The sequence below is a fragment of the Miscanthus floridulus genome, chromosome 19, assembly GCF_019320115.1.
Source record: "Miscanthus floridulus cultivar M001 chromosome 19, ASM1932011v1, whole genome shotgun sequence".
Classification (NCBI taxonomy): Eukaryota; Viridiplantae; Streptophyta; class Magnoliopsida; order Poales; family Poaceae; genus Miscanthus; species Miscanthus floridulus.
Window position 1 is genome coordinate 99,250,199 of NC_089598.1, and position 5,744 is coordinate 99,255,942.

A 5,744-nucleotide genomic window follows, 5' to 3' on the forward strand; every position below is an offset into this window, starting at 1 on the left:
TGATTTGGAACGCGCAAAGCCCCTACCTGGCGCGCCAACTGTCGGTGTTTCGTACAAGCACCGGCAAGTAAATTTATAGTAATGCGCGTTAGGCTCGGATGGTGCGCTAAAGGACACAAGATTTATACTGGTTCGGGCGGAACGTCCCTACGTCCAGTTTGCTGCTGCTTGTGTTATTAGCACCGTGAACGGTCTGTAGTAAGGGGTACAAACTGTCGAGAGAGGGACTGGTCCCAAGTCTCTGATGGAGGGATTGAAAGGTCGTCAAGAGCTTCGTAGCCGCTTGAATGTGTGTATGAGTGCGTTCTATTGTTTGGTCCTATTTTTTCCTCTTCTTGATGGAGGAAGCACATCCCCTTTTATAGATGAAGGGGCTGGCTTTACAAGGGTGAGGGCTCCAGGATGTGTACTCTACTTAGTCATGTGGCTCACGTTTACCTAGTCAGGTCCTCTATTCTGATGAGTGCGAAGAAAGATAAGTGTTTACAATGTTGTCGATGTCTCTGTAGGATGTCAGGTTAGTTACAGAATGCTGCCCTACGCAGGGTATGGGCTGTAGTACAGTGGTTTTGACTTATGAGCCTCCCCCAGCCTTGCTCCGCACGCCTTCTGGTTCCCATGTGTCCTCGTTGGAGGAACGCGGGGTCGGGGTCCGGTGTAGCGCCGTGGCTAAGGCCTTCTGACTGGGTGGACCTGAGGGGTCAGGAAGCGGGCGCTGCTCCCTCGGGTCCACAGCGTGGTGACGGAATATCCGTCGTTCATGGAGATAGCAAATCCGTTCTTGGAGCGTAGCGGTTGTCGTATATCTTCGTTGGGTTCCGTGTCCTAGAGCTGAAGACGGCGCCTACAACTCTACAGGGTGAGATGCACGCACCTGTAGTACCTTTTGGGCTCTGCGGCGCCCGGAAGGGTCTAAAGCATCAGTCCTGTCGTTCCCTGGCAGTCCTTTTCCTGTCAGGGCGCAGGGTATGGTCGTTGGAGCCATGGTTGACCCGAACGTCTTGTCTCGTCCTGTACCCATCATTATGAGGAATAGATATCGATCAGGGCGAGGCTCGTTCTAGGCCGTCGGGTGAAGCGGAGACCAATCCCTATCTCTTGGGCGAGACTAACCCTATCCCTCTGGGATCGGGCGAGGCGGAATCCATCCCTTTGCCTTCGGGCGAGACCGAGCCCGCCCTATAGGCGTCGGGCGAGACGGAGATTAGCCTTGAGCTTTTGGGGCGAGGCAGGGTTATCCCACAAAGGCGTCGGGTGAGGCTGACCCCGCCCCTTCGGGGTCGGGCGAGACGGAATTCATCCCTCAGCCCTCGGGCGAAACCGAGTCCGCCCTCAAGGCGTCGGGCGAGACGGAGTTTATCCCTCGGCCCTCGGGCGAGGCCGAGCCCGTCCCAAAGGTGTCGGGCGAGGCGGAACCGAACTCCTGTCACTCGAACAAGGGATGACACGGAGCCCTTACACGTCTAGAAGTTTTTTACGTTCGGTGATTATCGGTTCCACCTTCTGGGGTACCCTAGTATTAGGTTCCCGACACCTCGGATCTTCTAAAATAAGAACAGGTCTGCACCACCCGAGAATACAGTACTCCACCAATCCGGCCCATTGCCATGTGGGTACACGCTATTCCCGCCATCTCTCCACTCCCAGTGCGCGAGTAGCCATTCTCGTAATAGAATAGCCGAGTTAAGGCTTACTGGAGTATGTGGTTAGTACTACAAAGTCTCACCTCATGCAATTCAACAACGGACGGACCTTAATCGACACATGCGGAAAGAACCCGCTCACAAGACCTCCATGTCTTGTGGCTCACACACGCCGAGTCCACCCGGTCTAGATTTCTTACTCCACATTCCCATATCACATGTTAACATAATTAACCAAAGTTCCATTTAAAACTTGCAGGTGGCAGGTAACCACCTGACTTTCATCGTTCTAAGCATAGCTAAGCAAAACTAGGCATATACGAATTTAAAACTGGTAATATGGTAAATATAAAATAACAAGGTTGGTAATGTACCAATTTGGTTTTTACTTGACTCCTAATCACTTAATGCAGTAAAAAGAAGCAAAAGCGAAATCAATTTGTAAAATACAAGGTAAGGTTGTATGCATCCGGGGCTTGCCTTCGTTGATGGAAAAGTCCGGTTCCTACGACGTTTCACAAGTATTCGATCCGACCTCAACAGACGGATTAACCTTCTCCGCAACTTGATTAACTACTGCGTGTTCACCTTCGTTCACTACACATAGTAATAGTGCCATGTTTAACATGATGCGGAGTACGAAACATGATGCTCGATGATGGATGCAAAAATTAAAAATTTGAATACAACTTTCCTTCGCGGTACAGTTACAAGTCAAACTAACCAAATCTTTTTCGTACTACTTACATCAATTGCCAAGGATCATTATCAACTAATGACCCAAGGACATCACTCAATCAAAAATGCAAACAAAACCTAAATCACTAAAGGTTACTATTTGCTTTTATGAATTAATTAATTAAGAATTATGAAATAAATCAACTTGTTCTAATTGACCTCAAAATTTTTGTAAATGTTCATTACATGATAAGTAAGTGACAAAACAAATTTCATAATTTTTGGACAATTCAATAAGCCTAGAAAAATCATGGAAATCCATTTATTAATAAATTGAGCAATTTTCATCACATTCAAAAATTACTGAAAAACATTATTTCATATTTTTCTTAAATAATATACATCACAGAGAGGTCACACAAAAATTTTCATAATTTTTGGAGCTCTAAATAAATCTACACAAAAATAACAAAAACAGATACTATTCATTCAATGCTGAAAATAGAAAAATCCATTTTTGAACTACATAGCCGCTGACACCCAGGTCCCACCTGTCATCCCCAACCTCCAGCTTTGACCGCGACGGTGACGGTGCTGACCGGCGCTAACTCGCCGACGGTGAGTCCAACGACGACGGCCAAGGTACCGAAACACTCACAACAACATGGCGCATCGATTGGAGACACTAGCTAACTCAATCACGGCACGATTCAAGGCTGACGCCGGCCATGGCGGACGCGGTGGCACGGCAGCGCTACGCCGGCGATGTGAAACCAGTAGAGCTTAAACAAAGGATCCAGGAAGCACCAGTAGCTCACCCCGAACACGTTGAAGCAAGGAGCGAGGTCGGAGAAGCAACGGAGAGGCGTGACGACGACCACGGTGATCACGGCGGAGCAAAGATCGTCGGTGAGGGAGAACCGGTGACTGCAGTGATCAAAACGAGCAAGCAACAAAGGATTAAGCACCACAGCATCGAGATGAAGCCGTAGGCACACATATCACGGACAACGGCTCACCGGAGGATGCTGGCCGCAGAGAAACGTAATCTCGGGTGAGGTGGCCGGCCGCGAGGAAGAAAGCGACGAATGGTGAACTCACTGCGAAATCAATCGACCAGAGCTAGCTGGCTGGGTGCGCAAGGAGTAGGCAAAGTTATCTAGTGCTATGCCACGATGGTGAAGACGCTACCACGACGGTGCGAGCTCGCCGGAGATGAGCCAGGCGACGGGAAAACAGAGGAGAAGGAAACGGCAATGACGACGGCGGCTCAGGTTATAAAGGATGGCCAGGAAGCGCAAGGAAGCCATGGCAAAGCCATTTCCCTCACCAGCACGACGCCCAGACGGCCACGCGCGCGACTGGAAGCAAGCCGAAGGATCGCCGACAATGTAGCAAGAGCGGTGAACACTGTTCATAAAAATTACAGAATTGCCATCCAGTTTGAAACTCAAATTACTCCCAAATTTTTGTAACAACTCAAAAATCTCCAAAAATAAAAGTTGTTCAAAATCAAAAGTTCTACAACTTTTCTTTTATAACCAACCCCAAATTCGGTCTAGATTTTGAAATGAACTTTTGAATTTGAATAGGGGAAATTTAACGAATTACGCCTTTTCGAATTACTCCAAATTTTTCATAACAACTTTGAAAACTCCAAAAACAAACTTTGTATAACTTGTCAAGCTCTACACTTTTGCTTTTGGGCTCAACCCCAAAATATGCTTAGATTTTGAAATGAGTTTTCAGGGTAGGATTTAAATGCTGAAAATCAGGGTTTTCTCGAAAATTTAAAAATCCAAGCAAACTTTGAACTTGAGTCAAACAATACAATTCAACACATACCACATAAATATAAACTTGTTTTAGTGTATGCATCTCAAAGTTTTCACCAAATGCCAAATGCTTTGCAATGCATATGATGACATGTCAGGTTTTAGTATTTAAACACCCGGGGTGTTACAGTATCGATATTAGGGATACCCAGAAGAAGGAGACTAATGGCCACGAACAATTAACTCGCCCAACCCTGAGGGCACGGGCTCCGTCTTGCCCAACCCCCGAGGGAGCGAGCTCTATGTCGCCCGACCCCGAGGGCGCGGGCTCTGTCTCTACGGACCCCGAGGACGTGGGCTCTGTCTCGTCCGACACCTCAAGGGGGGAGCCCGCCTCGCTCGACCCCTCGAGGGGGGATTCTGCCTCGCCCGATCCTAAGGGAACAAATTAGGTCTCGGGCAGGGGCATAGGCCCTACGAGGGCCTGCACCATCTTCAACCACTACGGGTATAAGAGTACGGACCTAGGGTCAAACTTCTCACACAAGAAAAGGAGTGGGCACATCTTGACGTGAGCCGTGGCCACGACATGCCATACTTGGGAGCTCACATCGCCTATAGCATCGAGCAGGCCAACACTGTGCTGCCTAACCCCCCGCACAACTTTCGTCAAGGGTACCTGTTGACCATGCTGCACGCCAGGACGGAATGGGGTGCCACAACCAGCTAACAACGCCCGCATGTAGCACTAGTGGCGAACATGGTCACGACATGGAGCCGTCCCCATCATCATCTACAGGACCGTCGGGACCCACGTAAGGGGATGAAGGACAGCGCGACCCCGGAGCCCTCTTCCTCCTCGCTTTTCTCTCTCTCTCTCTCTCTCTCTCTCCTTCTTTCGTGTAACTTGTGCCTTCCCCTTCACCTATAAAAGGAGAAGCAGGACGCCCCACGGGGGGACTTAGTTCAACTAGACTCAACTCCATTCGATCCTTCCATCAGAGACTTGGGACCTTCTCCCTCTCTCGCTCATTTGTAACCCCTACTACAAACAAGTGCCGGTAACACGAGTAGCCTCAAATTGGACGTAGGGACATTCCTCCCAAACTAGTATAAACCCTTGTGTCCTTCGATCACAGCATCCGGGCTAGACGCGCAAACACAAATTTACTAGTCGACGGTTCGAAACACCGACAGCTGGCATGCCAGGTAGGGGTTTTTTGCGCGTCTCGTCGTCCACAACAGGCCACGGATGGCTAGCCATGGCATCAGCTAGGTCCCATGAGCGCACGTGTGCTTCGGGAGCATGGATTTCTTCGTCACCGCGGAGGGAGAGCTAGCGCGGGCTCCTACCCCCGTCCAACTTCTTCGCTCCATCGGCCTCGATGCAACCGTTGAGGCCCTTGAGGAGCTACAGCTGCACACCCTGGAGGCCTATGCCCTTGGGGTGACCAACTCCTCGGTTTCAATTATAGGAGGCTAGAGCGCCAGCTCGAGCCTTCCTAGGACCCCGACCGTCCTGGGAGGACCTACGCTGCCTCACCTTCTCGTTCGCCAACATCATGACGCAGCTTGTCGAAGGGGAACCGCTCTCCCTGAAATACCTCACCTAGAGCACCCCGACAACGTTCCTGTTAGGTATGCGCAA